The sequence below is a fragment of the Taurulus bubalis genome, assembly GCF_910589615.1.
Source record: "Taurulus bubalis genome assembly, chromosome: 4".
In the NCBI taxonomy this organism is placed as follows: Eukaryota; Metazoa; Chordata; class Actinopteri; order Perciformes; family Cottidae; genus Taurulus; species Taurulus bubalis.
The window spans coordinates 23,508,211-23,524,972 of record NC_136592.1 but is presented as its reverse complement, the minus strand read 5'-3'; positions in this window follow the sequence as shown (position 1 = coordinate 23,524,972).

The following is a 16,762-nucleotide window of genomic DNA, read 5'->3' as shown; positions in this document are numbered from 1 at the left end:
TAAGGTGCATGTTATCCACTCCTTCAATGCTCTGATTCTTTACTGATAGGATTACCATGATCGAGCCCAATTTAGGCTTCTGACACAGTGATCATCGCTGACTTGTAAACATACAACAACAATATGATCATGGTTTGTTATGCTAACAGGAAGATGAGAAAGATTACTATAAGTATCGTCTGTTTTGATCACTTGGTTGGCTTTAGTCTTCTATCTGGCCTATATGTTCAGATTAAGTCTACATTCAGTGACCCAATTCCCCAGACAATCTCTGACAAAACGATACCCCGAGATAAATCGGCATGTATTATACATGCATCTCCCCCACAGGAACCCTATTCCACACCTTACCTCGTTTATTTTTTAGTCAAACTTGAAACCAGCTTAGCAAGCTGACTTCAGAAGTGCCAGATAAGTATTTGTCAACAGAACAGCTGGCACACAATGCCCTCTTGTAGCTTTATGCCACAGCATATGCCAGCCGCTCGTAGCGTGTGGTAATTTAGCCGGGGTTGGTTCTACAGGAACAGATGGGCTCAAGTATTGTTATTCTCGCTCCAGCTCAGGGCCCCTGGGGGGAATCACTAAATAAAATCAAAGCAGATGGACCTCTCTGGGCTAGGCTGTGTTTATGATAAACAGCCAGCACAACCAGTGTCCATCGAACACCTTAACCCCACCCACCAAACAAACTAATAGGAAGCGGTATTACAGTAGTTTACCCTCACCTGCACTGCAGGTTTCTGTTCTCCTTTCACCCAAATAGGAGGCAAACCCAAACAAATGGAAGACAGGAGGTACATGATGACTTAACCTATTCCGTGGAGAATTTCAATAATTTCCGTCCAACACAACAAATCCCTTTTACCTCCTTGACCTTAAACTTTGAAATTCTCTCAAAACATGGATGCTTCCCTGTCTGGCTTCCCTGTTCTTTCCCACTGTCAGAGGACTATTGTGTTCTTTTATAACCTTGTCAAGATTTCATTGCCGTGGTTCTCACATCCATGCCATCGACACAGGCCTTGGTGGCAGTATGGTCATAGTAAACAGTGTCCTATTAGGGTACTAATTGTGTCCCCTTGTTGTTATACAGTATGAGAATGCAGGACAGTTCTCACTAAGCACTGAACTCCAAGTCTACGTTCATTCCCATGGGAAAATACAGCAATAAACAAAGGAATCCTATCAGTGCAGAAGGAAGGTAAATGTCTGAGGCCATTAAGACAACAGGACAGCAGTGATTTCCGGCACTAAAGATGAAAAAGAGTGGAGAATGAATAATTTTAAGCCAATCAGTCCTAACTCAATATACCACTTAGGTGTTGTTTTAACTCCATCATGATAACCAGTTTTATTTACTGTCTTCAAAGGTCACCTTCTGATGAAGTCAAAGTAGTGTAATCAACCTAAATGTTTATAGCCAAAAGTGTTAACTCAGCAGTTACTCAGTCACTGTAAGCTATGTTAAAATATTAGTTTGAGTTTTTCTTCAGGCTCCACCAGACAGTTGTTTTTCATCATTATCTTGATCAGTTTTCTTTCCGTGGACACATGTCCCTCCAAAATTACACTCATCCAGACATTTGGCTTATCTATCTATTCAATTCATCAGTCGAGGGACATGAGTGCCTCTGGCTTGTATCTTTGTCAGGACACAAAACCAGCTTGTGTGCAGGCATCCACCGTTTTTAGCAGATGTAAAACCGTATTTAAAAACTATACCATTATGTTTCAAAAATCAATTCCTATTTAATGAACAACAAAAATATTTTTAATATAAAAATGTTTTTCTCTTTTATTTTATTTTAGACATAGTAAGATAATTCCTTGCCTTTTGTATTATCCTTAAAAAATCAGTTAAAATAAGATTATAAATTAAAATTTGGATTCTTTCTGATGTGTTTGGATGTAAAATTAGTATTAACACCCAAAGCTATTGACATCTTTGTTTCACCAGTGGGTATCAATGCTACTAAACTGTATTGTAATCTTTACATTTGTACTAGTATAAGTTCTCCTCCCACATTTTCAGAAAGGACCCTGGCCGCTTGGATGAAGAATTAATTGCCTCTAAAGCAACAGCTACCAGATGTTGTTGCTCCTAAGAGCCAGGTGTGCATAAATTGCATATGCAGAATGTGTGTAAAATATTTAAAGTCGTATCTTTCACTTAAGGTGTGAAGTGTTTTTATTGCCCATCACTGCTTTGAGTATGGCGAAAGGAAAGGCCGGCGGCCCCCCTGGGCCTGCCATGCTGGAGCTCAGCACCTGTGGTGTTAAGACTGCGGATGGCGAGGCTGACAGTGAGACTTGGCATGACAGTGCGTCATGGTGGGGTTGGTGTATGGAAGGTGTGCGTGGAGGGGGTGGGGGTCCATCCACCTGTTCGCCCTCTAATTCTTTCCTGGCTGCCACCTTTAACACTGCATTATTTACAGGTGCTCTCTGGATGGAGCCGTGTGTGTGTGTGTGTGTGTGTGTGTGTGTGTGTGTGTGTGTGTGTGTGTGTGTGTGTGTGTGTGTGTGTGTGTGTGTGTGTGTGTGTGTGTGTGTGTGTGTGTGTGTGCGCAGATTGGCCTTCCATCCACTGAGATGTTTTTGTCTAACAAAAACTCTGTTTTTTTGAAGATCACTCTCGAGTGGATGAACTTTAAATTTGCTGAGTGTACGGTTGTGTCAAAAGGAAATTCCAAAATTGAACATGCTTGATGGCTTTCCAAACAACAGCAATGTTAGGAACTGTCTTTTATTGTTTCTACTGTATGATCACTTATTTTGTGATTCAGTATTGACAACCACACAGAGCAGATGTGACGATCCACAAGTGCATTTAGGATTGGTTATGACTGTATGCTCTTCAGGACAATTCATAGACCTTTGTAGTGGACGACACACAGCTGGCCACATATGAATGATAGTGGTCATCAGGTTAGCATAATGAGGTTAAGATAGCTAATGTAGCTAACTACTCATCCTTTATTTTATTGCAGTTGTAATCTATGGCGTCTGCCCCACAACTTTACTCTTTTGGTTCTTTCTCCCTGCTCTAATAGTGTCATTTTTGGCCGCAGCGAAATAACTATAAAAACCTACTGTACACTACCCGATCCACTCAAAATAGCCAGTGAGAGACTAGCTGGTGAACATAGTGAAGCATTTAGCAGCTAAAGAGCCAGATATTTCCCTAAGGAGTTAGAGACCAGAAATGGAGCTAAACAAGAGTAACTACTGGGCTTGTATTTGTCATGTGTCTACATGACAAATACAAGTCCAGTAGTCATGATTGACTCAAAATGAATTATAATGGTGCTCCATAACAGCTGGATGTTTACAAAAAATGATTTGTCAATATTGTGTTCACAACTTGTTTCTGCGACCCCCCCCCCCCCCCCCCCCCCCAATGCACCAAAAGTGATTGCAGACTTAAACTAATGCTGCACAGGGAGCAGTGGTAAGTGGATCTGTGACCATCTACCAGTGGGACCGTCAGCCACTCTGACATCCTTAACGCTGTTAGACCCATGACCTCTGAGGTAACATCCACTACTTACTGTACATACTGTAATTTCCTCTATAGTTTAAGTACAATTATGCACAGAAATACCAACTCCAGATGAAATCATTACAGCAAGAGACTGGCCTTAGACACTAAACATTGGTCTTTCCACTGTAATGAGTACAAAATGACTATATTTGGCAAAGTAAAGTGTGTCCTGTTCAATGACCTTTTATAATCTCCCTTGCAATTTCCGCTCTCAAACTAAGCGACAAATGGTCAGATTGGACAGATATCTTCAAAGGAACTTGTAGTTATCTCAAGCAAATAATCATGTGAGGACCTTATTATCCTATTATTCTCAAGGGTTTGTGTTTTTGTGTGTTTACTTTAAGAGGTATTCTATCTTTATAGATAAAAAAAAGCAGATGGAATAAGGGTTTCACAAAAACTCACAGATTAGGCTATAATTTTGTCAGCATGGGGACATTATTCATTGACGTTATATTGTCTTACGTCATAAGCTTTATTGTATGTAATTTGTCAATGCATCCAAAGGTTAAACATTTTAATACATATCTGGTAATTATTCAAGAAATATGTGAATACAAAAATGGAAAGAAAACATTTGACCTTTTCCCACATGGCCATGTCATTACATCACTGAATATTTCTAGAAGGAGTACCACTTGGTGCAGCATCTCTCTCGAAAATGACTGCTGTCTGCTGGATGGGCGATGTGCACCCTGTACAGATAGATGCATAAACACTCCTTGTACCCAAACAAAGGCATCAAGCAGGCATTTCATTAGACCATTGTGTGATATGGCAGGCCGCTGCTGTGAATGTATTTATTAGTTTGCGATACATGCCTTTTCCTGTTGTTCCCGGGGCAGTGGATAATGCTGGTTTTGTTCACGACCCAGTGTGAGCGGCGCCTCGGTTGCCAGCTGTCAGGGCTGATACCGTCTCATTTGGATTCCCAGCCTGCTCGCTGAATGGCTAATTAGATTTGCCATTTTCAATCCACTGATTGCCATACATAGCAGCACAAAGGAGCTGACAGCATGTAGCATTCAAATCCAACTGTAACAATTAATAACTATGGTAATTAACATGTGTTGGGCATCATTGATTATGACATTACCTGCAGAACGGATGGCCTGGCCCCTGCCATTTCATTAAGGAGCACAGATATAAACTGTTATTAATAAACTGCTCTCTACAGCTGAGCGGGGGTTATTAATTACACAAACTAGTGGGTGTATAGGGTAATCGAGTTAAAGCGTTTTCGTTCACAATAATTGATCTAATTTTTACTGACCATGTCTGTTGGTTCGTGTCACATGCCCGCGTGTGAAGAGAAATCACCTCATTAACAAAAGTTTAATTCTAATCATAGTTCTTGGTCTGCCTGGCTTTAAGGTCATATCTGAATGTCAGAACCATTTGAAATTGATTGGTGGTAAATTGAATCAATGTCATGTTCAGAGAAAACAATAACAACTAATGGATGGGGCAAGCCAGCCCCAAAACAAATAGGTTTATGTGTGTGTGTGTGTGTGTGTGTGTGTGTGTGTGTGTGTGTGTGTGTGTGTGTGTGTGTGTGTGTGTGTGTGTGTGGGGGGAGGTTGGGCTGGTCTGACACTTTCATAATTCATTATGTCCATAGTAAGAGAAATGTCAGGATCTGGGCAATTAGCAGCAGCTGCAAGGTCTCGCTGGTTAGTGGTGAAGGAGGGGGCTGCTTACTGGAGAACAGACAGAGAGGGTGCAGAAACAACTAGGAGACTGACTGAACTCTGGCAATGAAAGGACAACTCTGTTTTTCTTTTTTTCAACAGAATGATGTAGTTATGGACAAATGGTCCATAATCAAGCCATTATACAGTGAATCTAGCAGACTGTGTGACAGGTAAGATCATTCTGCAACAGTTTGGAAAGAATCAGAGCAAGATTACTGAAAACGCTAAGTCTATGAATCACCTGTCATAGCAATGCATGTGACATTTCACAAATTGTTTTTGAACTCAAGTAGCAGACATTTGACAATTGGCATCAATTGTGGTCGACTAGGCCACAAGACAACACAGAAGTCCCTTTTTCTTTAGTTGGCTTTTCTGTTTCAGGTGACGGGCAAGCTGCCAGCAGAAACAAATCCTCTTGATCCTTACAAAGCTGCAAAACATGAAGGGAAATGGCAGTCTCAGTTTTTCTGATAGGCCCAGGGTGTAGACTATAATAAAACCAGCATCTCTCAACACTGCAACACAATACTTCTACCTCTTTGCACGTCACAAAACAGATTTCTATTTCCCCTACACCTGGCAAAACAGCAGCCATTTTCACCTTCCGGAGCGTGTGAAATTTCACACTCATTTTTCACAACACATCTTTTGGAATGCACTGCTCCTTTTATTTTATTTTTTCTTCCTCTCCTCTCCCGCATATGAAATCCTTCCATTCTTGGCTGCCAACACCAAAAGATGCAGCCAATCATCTCCAAGCGATGGCAGTTACAATTTTCTGAGAACAATTTGTTCCCTTAAGAGGAAAATTGCTTTCAATATAAGCTCCCTTTGACAGACAACAACAATAAAAAAGATACAACTGTAATGCCATTGCCTCTGTCAGCACTTGGCTGGGACAGCTTCAGTGGGAACGTATGACTGGGGGATGAGGTGCTTACAAGTCAGCCTTGTAATATCAGCATCTGTGTGAGACAGTCCTGGCAAATGAATCCCACTTTGAACATAACAGCTTGGCATCACATGAAAATTACTGCCATGAGCTGTAGTTGTCAAATATGCTCTTGCCATTGTGGTGAATTGTCATTTATTATATATTGTGCCTGCCTCTGTCAGCGCCTGTTGACTGTGTGTATTGATTTGCAAGAGCAGAGGGGTGCAGAGGTCACTTTGATCAACACTCTGCAACACACGGGCATCACACCAAGCTGACATTCCATTACCTGAGACAAAAGAGGCTCAAAACCAAGAATATGTTAAGGAACGCTGGACTTCAATACAGCAATATGACTATAATTAACAGAGAAATGGATGGCATATGCTGAAATGACTATTGTGCACTGGAAACAGGTGTGCTATCTCCTTGATATTACATGCTTGACCTTTTGGCTCTCCTAATGGACTTGTTGCGTTTGCTGAGCGTTTTCAAATCAAATATATTCCTTTTTGGTGCTTTAAAATCATGCCGGCAGAGCAAGTAAGGCTGTGATTGGAGCCATATAGGAACAAACTCAAAAACATTGTTTTTATTTCTTGTTTTTCCCTTTGAGCAATACCAAAAACATATTTCCATAGTCAGAAACTCTTTGGTTTGGAGTTGGCTTCCCAGAAGTACCATATGCTGTATGAGGTGGAAGAAAAATGGAAGGGGAAGTCTGACACACATAATACAAAGAGTTACATAGTGAGTATATGTATTGTTTACTAAAGCCAAGGAATATCTAGTCTTTAGCAAAAACAATAAGCAATACAATTTAATTCTACACAAACATGCTTTTGGCTGACCTCAACATGTCTGGTCCTGATACTGAAGGTTTTCACTTCCCTTGTTTTAAATGTGCTCAAGGTCATTTCTATATTTTGAGAAAAAGAATAATGGACAGGGAAGACAAAACAGGCATTCTTTTTTTATTATACCTGAATAGTTTTCAATGCAATACAGCCCCAAAATAAAATGAATGACCCACACAAAGTAAGTGATCCTCAACTGAAATATTAATTTAAAATTATGTGTATGTTTCATAGTTAATGTCTCATTTATGGGCACAAAAAAAAACACAACTGAGAAATCATTGACCTTTCGCTTGATTTTCAGTTTTTTAAATATAAAGAACAAAATTCATAACCCTACATAACATATGTCCTTGAAAAAAAAACATTCAAACCCCATTGTACTATTTAGAAATGCATGTTTGATTATCTGAAATCTACAAAGAGGCACATGTGCACTGATCTGACAGCAGCAATATGCCTTTATTTATTAACAAGCTGTTGGCAATAATTAGGAGCATGACTGTGAGCGTAGGCGTTTACTTTGACTGCATTGTTGCAGATGAAACGCGTCTCAACGCTGTGCTTTTGAGCGAGAGCCTGGTTGACTGGCGTTATTGCATGGGCCAGCCCCGCTGCTGTCTGTCGTGCCTGTCAAAGTCATGACAGGATCACTTTATCATCATTTGTCTGTCGTGTCTGACGCTATTGAGTAGGAGGGAGCCCTTAGGGAAATGGGGGCAGGCTGCTGTATTTGCTGTATGCTCCGGTTTTACTTAGTTGCTAGCGTGGCTTTATCAGGATTGTTGTTCCAGCCTGTCAAACTGCTTGGTAAGGTTTGTTACACGTCTCCCAGAAACCAGCAGCTTGGTCTCATGTGGTATTAGTCAGTATGATGGCTTGTCAAGGCTGCTCTGTAAGACCTGGCCGCATTTACACAGAGGCAAAAATAACATGAGCATAAAGCACTTTCTTTGGCCGAAGATACAGCACAACTGTGTGTATGTTTTTTTGGTCTGCTTTGTTGCACAGGTACTGAAGAAACAACACATTTATTTTTCAAGCTTTCTTTTTTTTTTTTTCACCTTGGATTATATTCTTTCTGAAGGCAACTAATTGGAAGGAAAATGTTTGGTTGTACAAGATTCGCCATGCTAGCAGCTCAGTGAGGCTGTACCCTGGCGCTCTGGAGTTTCAAATTCTAACGCCAGCATGCTAACATGCTCACAATTACGAGGCTAACGTACAGATGTATAGCAAGTGTACTGTTAAGCATCTTCGTTAGCATGCTAACCTATGTACAGTCCAGGGCTCTCAAGTGTCACGCATTGAGCGTGACTGTCACGCATTTCGGTCTTAAGTCACGCCCTCCCGCCACACATCGTATTTCTCACGCTGAAAAAAAAAATGTTTGATCGGATGTTGAGTCGAATTAAGTGGGTGTCTGCACCAAATTATGTGGCAATCTATCCAATCATTGTTAAGACTCCAAACCAAATGTTGATGTCATAGCAGCACTAGAGGAAAAGCCATTCACAAAGTAATTAGAATAAATTGCTATGATTTTCTACCGACATTGAGGTATTCCAATCTGGACCAAAGTGGTGGACTGACCAAGCAAAACTCATACATTTCTTCAATAATGTATTGTGTATATTTGTATACACAGCCATGAAAAGAACAGCTCCGGCAACACGGTACTAGCAGATGGACAAGTACAACTTGCTTGAATCCATCTAAACCAACAAGGCCACAGACAGTCTCCCCCATCACCAGCCGATGGCATTAGCAGTGCCCACCATATGAAAACATGACACAACATTGGGAGCTCATTAGTGCAACATTATGATGCCGAGAAGAAAATTACATGGGCTATGAGCCTGAGCACAAGAGATCACAGTATTATTCCAATGCATTACGCTCAAGTGAAACTGATGTTAGCATCCTGTTGAAAGTGAATGGCCATGCTGTGGCCCAGTGGAGTGAGCTTAATGAGTTCTGACTGGCATTAACATTAACAGACCGTGTCGCCAGAAACAGACAGTTTACATGACTCAGACCAACTTTAGCCTGTTTATGAAAGATTATCATGAGTGGCTGAGTAGGTATTACGAACTAAACAGCCAGTGCCAGTCTTCTATAGACAATATGGATGATTCAGCATCAGTTAACACATGTGCCACTGCCAGGAAGCCAACATGCCAGCTGGCTCTGCACATTCTTTGTAATCATCCATTAGAAAGCTCACATCTATAACTTTAGAAATTCACAATGAAATACACCTTTTTAAAACAAGCAGGGAAATTAAATTATCCTCTAGGTTAACAGCAATAACCACTGGTAATGGGCACGGCCCAGTGCGAGCGGCTCTAAGGTAATGGGTAAAGGGACTTGCTTAAGAGCAAAAACTGCTAAATAAAGATATAAAGAAAAAGGCCCCAGAGTGGGGCATGGCAGGTCAATATGATAAACGCCTCATGATTCAGAGGCTGCCACCTCTCCACAGTTATCATCAGAAGTTAGAGTGGAGCAGCGTCTGCATATATCCATCCCGGCGAAGACAGCGCATGTATTACACACTGCTCCAGGGCAATCCACAATGCAAAATTGATTAATATTTGCTTTCAAAATGACACGGCTTGATGCATGGGGGCTCTCCACATGTAAATGAACAATTTAAAGGAGATGAATAGCCTCAAAGAAGGAACGTAAAGTTCAAGCAGCAGATTTGCATATTTATATTACAAGTTACTGATAATAAGCAGGGCAGGAAGAAATAAATGCAATCCGTTTGTCAATGTACAATTCCTACATTACAAAACTAAGTCTTATTAGCTTCTGTGAACTGATATGTTCAATTACTAGCGGTGATAGCTGTGCTGAAGATGTATTGTACTGCGTTTTGACTTTATAATACAATTTAGATAAAGACAGAGACATGATACAATTGATGATTCATTCAGGATGCCACACCGAACATGGTGGAAGAAAATAAATCTCATCACAGCAACATTATGTTATTTCTCACTAAAGGTGTCTGTAAAAACAAGTCTGAATGGAAATTCGCAATCCGCCAATATTTAAAGTTACTGTGAGGAACTTTAACTGGTTATGATACAGTCCCAATTTAATACTGATGCCTCAATATGACCTACATAAGTAAACGAGACCATCTGCAAGAAGATTGACTATTTTGATGTTGTTATTCTTAATGCATGTCAGGTTGGATTTCACGCAGAATCAGCTGAAACCATGCAGGGTCACCAGAAACTCCTTCAGCACAGACCCCAGCGTGGCCTCCGACAGCGGACAGCCCGCCGTGGGGCTTTGCAGCCACCTTCGACCTGCAGTCCGAGCTCTGGCAGGAGGTGTAGGGCTTCCGTGCAAGAGAAGAGAACCAGAACCAGGACTCTGCGGTTTTGTTTTGGTTGTTAACAGGGTTTTCTCTGCTGTCATCACTTTTTTTTTTAGAGCAACAGCACGCCTTCAGCATGGATTTCCTGTTTCTGAGGAGAGATACAAAGACTGGCCACCACTAGAGAGACAAACTGCCATTATGTTTTGTGAGGGGAAAAAAAACAGGAAGCTTGTGGTGTCCAATAGTGTCCAGGATGATGTCACTTTTCTCCCTTCAGCAAAGCGTTATGCCAGTATTTCCAGTGGTCTGTCTCTCCTGTTGCTTCATTGCATTGTGACAGAGAGAGTTGCAGTCTGTTGCCAAGATTTCACTGATTTGTAAAAGTCAGTTGGGTTGGTTAATACTAATAATCAAAATGCATGGTTGTGAACTGCTGTGATGTTTTTAAGACTTACGACAAGCAATACTGTGACTTTTATGATTTTCCATGACTATATTCTCACTTTTAATGACTTTTTGACATTTTGATGACATACTATATAATGAGTATGACTTTTTGACGTACAATACTACGACTTTTTGTGACTTCATGTCATACTATATACTAAGACTTTTTATATGTTTTATATCTATATCGTATAATTACATATAATACATAATCATTATACTATATATTTTTATGAAATATTGTACGATCACATTTTCATGATTTTATGACATGAGTTTTTTTATGACTCACCAAGCGTCTTGCTTTTCATGACATATATGAATTGAGTGTGTGTGTGTGTGTGTGTGTATATGTATGTATATATATATGTATATATATATATATGTATGTATGTATGTGTATATATATATATATATATATATATATATATATATATATATATATATATATATATATATATATACATACATACATACATACATACATACATACATACATACATACATACAGTCATCATGGTTACTTATCATAGGGAGGTTAAAAATATTAATTTCTAAGATGTTAATGTTAAATTGGGACTCATTGTTGCCTATTAGCTCAAATGCTGTACTTTGCTAGATGAGCAGATTATTACTATGGTTGTACAAAGATGTGTTTTAATTGTTGCCCCAGACTCACCATAAGAGTAGAATATCTGATCTGATATGTGAAGAATATCTTCTTTATCTACTTATTACAGTGATTTGAGTGTGTATTCAGACAATATATCGCTATGTATGATTGTCATCCTATTAATGTAACTGGTTGCATGTCTGGAAGGGGCTCAGGACTGTTATGACAGGTCGGGAACAACATTGTTTTGTAGCAAAGAAAAAAGTATAATTCTGGGAAAAATTCTCTAATATCACTCCTCCAGTATTTACCACTACCAAAAATGTTACATGAATGTGTTTGCAGCTAGCACTCATTTTCAGCAACTTCAGAATTCACTTTTTAGTTTTAATAGAAACATACCTATTAGTTACTCAGAGCTTAGTGATCCTCTATGCAGATATTCCGTACTATAATAGCTGGAATCAGATACCAGATCGACTTCAATAGCTGGTGTGATATGAGGAATAGGAGAGAACACATGTTGCATGAAGCCATTGAATGAGAAAGATGATACTGCCAAAACAAAACACATATGAGTAATCTAATATGTGCCATATGTTGACCATACATATAGGACCTCCCCTCTTTGCTGAAGTGAAAAATGAAATCAAATATCACAAATGAGGAGAGGCCATTAAATTAAGATGATAGAGACAAACCGTAGGGTAATACACACCAGCCTGTGAATGGCCCATTTTTGTGTTTGGCTGACACTCAATATCTCAAGTTGTTTCCCCCCCCCCCCTCTCTTTTTCATCAGGTGAATTGCCTCTGTTGAGCTCCTCAACTAGTCATTATAGCGTTGTGTATGGAGAGGGCCTAGCCAGGACTCCAGGTGTTAAAGCACATTTGGCTCAGCTATCGGACCGGACCAGCAGGAGTCAGCAGCCAGACTGCTCCTCCTCACCGCCTCCACTTCTTCACACTGATGGAGGGAACTCTTCTTCTGCTTCATAGAAACTATTCACACTGCAAACATTCATGCACAAAACATCTCACATTTTCTGAACTGTACTATAGCCTACCATTAGGTGAGGATATTAATTTAGTACATTACATAACACTAACCCTCACTACCATATGTCTCCTCTTAACATTAACCCTGATGTAAACACAGCCATTTCCCTTAACCCGTACATCTAAACTAGCTCCTTAGTGTGGAATTACAGATGTATAATTACAAAAAGACACACAACCATGAGTTCATAAGTGGGAAGCAAAGTGCTGATTACAATATCAAACATATTTCCTACTAAAACACTCAGCAGGCATTTTGTCAAGTGCTCCACTGAGCAACACATCCACTCTCAGTATCTAATGAGAATGTTAGTTTTGCTAATGAATTGGACATAAAAATCATCAGCAGACAGATGCAGATTTAATTTAATTTGGTGCAATTGCTGTGACTGTTGGAGAATGAAACACTGTTGTTGGTATATTTATGAAGCTGATGTTGGTAAGGACAGGAAAGCGGTTGAGACCTTGCGCTTCGGCCGAGCCATAAATCTACATCACTTTAACAAGAAGAGACAGGAACCAATTTGTGAGATTTATGTTTTTTTTCTTCTCTCTCCAATATGAATGAAGAACGGACATATCTGTGAAGCAATGATGATAACATTAAATCCAATCAGAGTGGAAAATTAATTTTAACTAGCTTGTCGTTACAATTTAAGTCTCATAGTGAGCTACCCTTTCTGTGACGCTAATTCAATTCCCGATCACGATGATCTCCACAGAACGCAGAAACTTCTGAACCATAAAGACGGGCTTTAATGGCAAGCATTGCATGTTTGTGGGAGAGAGATATGTCCTTTAATTGAATAATAAACCACGTCTTAATTGCATTATAGTCCTCTGGAGTAATTGGATTAGAGGAAAAATGCAAGTAAACCACATAATAATAACATATAAAGAAATGGATTGAGAGCAGTGTGCTGGTCATTGATGGGACAGGAGGGGTCTGTGCTGGGCCCTGCTGCAGCTCTCTGAATGTGGCATTTTGAGCCCGCCTTTCCTACAATAGAGGTTTCACAGTCAGGCGAATGAGCATGCACAAGCTCGCTCACACGTTCACTGTAAGTAAAACATACAAAGTTAAGTGTCAACTTCAGGTTCTGCATGTGACAGACAGTTCTTTCACAGTCTCTGACTCCAGTTTAAACTCATAGTATTCAAGCAGAATCCGTAATATATTTGTTAGTGTGAAGCTGAGAAACTAGTATCAATAAATCATATATAAGCTTTTGACTTCAATATTCAAATACATCTCTCATTTCCTAAAGAAGAGGGAAACCACAAAACCATAAAACAATGTTAATGCATTTGAGGTCGAAGAACATGTTAAGTGCTAAATCCAATCATTACACTTCAGTTCATATAAATGTGGTGGAAAAAAATCAATAAGGGAATGCACCAACTTAGATTTCAACAAACCTATTAATTTACTCGAGTCAAGCAGAGTCAACTACGAGGATATATTCACAGCTTCTGCAGCGGCGTCAGAATTATCGCCTCGCAGCCTTCAAACTAGGTGTAAACTAGCAACATGAATCTTGTGAATTATATTCAGGGATATCAGATATTCTAGGACCTCCATCTTTAAGTTTAAAAGCTGATGAGGTTATATTCCTGAGCTTAATTTTGCTCATTGAGACCTCTAACATGCGCACCAACTCATCTACTTATCTCCGCACTATTGAACACAACCACATGCACCTTCACCTCTTCACCACTGACACACTATTTTTTCCCACAGGAGGAATTAAGTGAGACAACCCGAAAGAGTGACTACCTCAGCTCTGCTCACCCAGCATGCCTTGTCGTGCAGGGCGTAATCTGATAATATCAATCATAATTGTGTTAGATGTAATCCATCTGACTTTCTGTTTGTCGGGGTCAGGGTAGGAAGCAAGGCCCCACTTGCCATCAATTATCAGACATAAGAGAGTAGTGGATGGAGCTCTCTATAAATAATATGGTTGGGTCCCGGCGCTACCGATCGATGCCGTACAGTTCCACTGTCTTGGCTTTAATGGCAGCTGGCTTTCTTGGCTGTGCGGATCAATAGCGTGTCTCCTCAGGGCTCAGTCTGGGTCCAGGTCACGCCTGGTGACGGGGACGTAAATGACACCTCTGTTGTGATTGGAAAAACCAAGCATTTTTGGTTATTTAATCCCACTTCTGGGTGCGCAACCTTTTTCCCAGCGCCTAAACAGAGCACCTGTTGAGAGGAGTTTGATGTTGTCTGATTATCTGCTGCCACATCCTTCTCCAAAATGTTCAAACAGAAAGCATTTTTTCCTTTCAATATAAAATCCATGTGCTTTTGATTTCTACCACAAAGCCCTTCAGTCATTTATGTGTATCTCAATCTTCTCTGTGTCTTCACACACACACACACACACACACACACACACACACACACACACACACACACACACACACACACACACACACACACACACAGGCAAACAACCATCACGGGTTCTGAGTAAAGTAAAAGGTCACGAGAAAAACATATGCATGTGTATCTATATTGCTATCTTGCTATCTATACCTTCACGTTGCGGATTTCTATTCCCTATGTTGCCAGGGTGAAAACAAGGAAAGTGAGCCCTTTAAATTCCAAACAGGGGGGTTGAAGTGATGTCTAATTGAAAAACATGAAGACGCACAGCTGCTCAGTCTGAATGTCAATGGAAGCAAGAATGACAGACAGCACAGCAGGCACCCAGGCCAAGATTGCTTGGCCAAGACTTACGAGACACATAAACAAACACACACAAACCAAGTTAGCATGGAGACACAGACACAAAGCCGGTGGTATCCATTGCAAAAGAAAAAAGGAGCAACAGACAAATAAAACCAAGAAGATGGGGGAGATGGCTCAAACGTTCTACCTTCAAAGGAACACAAGGATAGAGGTTAAAAAAATCTGACCCTTGAAAACCGAGATGTTTATCATACAGACATAATGTTGGATGTATGTAGAGAACTGAAACAATTCATCATGCCCTGCTGCACACACACAGACTTCTAGTATTTCTCCTTAGAAGAAAACAGGAATAAATCATCAACATCAGACTTGAAGAGATGCAGCCAAAATATGATAGTAAGAATTTAGAAAACATGTTCTCGTATAACATTGTCACATGTAAAATACTGCGACAACATCTCTGGGTTGAACATTGATGTGAGATAAAAGCTGTTTTGAGTCACAGACAGGCCACACCGCTGACACAAATCTGTGTCTTTCTCCATTTTTCTGGGGGAAGTGGCCTCACTATAAAGACCGGGGGTGTGAGAGATAAACTACATTTGTAACAGAGGTATGGGTCAGTAGTCAACCGAGGCATCGTTTGCCAATTGGCCCTTTCTGTTTTTCTTTTTCCTCCCTCGCTGTTCTAAAGGGGATGAAATGAGATGTCTCATCTTCCAAAATACAGACATTTCTGATTCATTTTGGCCAAAGAAACACCCTGATGTGAATGAATCAACCTCTGGTGAAGCACTCAGGGTGGGGAGGAGCTCCGGAGAGCATGTCTGACTTTGATGTTAACACAATACTTCTCTATAAAAGTGTGCCGAAGAACTTTTGTTCTCCAGCAGTTCAAATGCTTACACAAAATAATATTCTGCTTGGCACTTCATTTATACTGACACTGGCTCAGCTTCATTTCACAGGTGTTGCGCTGTAGAAGACAGGGACACAGTCATCAGATACTTTTCGGTTCAGCTTCCACTCTCTGTTGTGTAGAAATGACATATGGTAAGACTTCCTTGGCTGATTGCTTTTTCAGTGATACAGTACTTGGAACAAAGTACAAGCGTGACACAGTTCACAGTCAGTGGCCTACATCAAAGAGAAACATGCAGTAAATAGCTTTTAGGGCCTTGGACATAGCATAAGCAAGACTCAAGTACAATTCCAAAGCACTTTTTTTTCCAAAAGCTTATTTTACTGAGAACAAGAAGAAACTTGTGTTAAGTATAAATCAGTGCTCCAGAGGTGTTCATTGTCCATGGACCTCTTTCCCAGAGAAGTAATTGAGTGTGGAGGGTTGCTGATGCTGGAAGAGAAGGAGAGTATGTTTCTGCTCTGCTGCTGCCAACGGCCACTCAGGGCCCGGGCCGTCCCTGGAACTAATGGAGCTTCCTCTGGGCCGCTTTTCCCCTCAGATGGGCACAGCTGGGGGAGATCCGCCACCCAAAGCTGGGGTTACATTCCCCCCCCCCCCCCTCCCCCTCCACACCCAGCTGCCGCCTCCTCTCTCCTGCTCCTG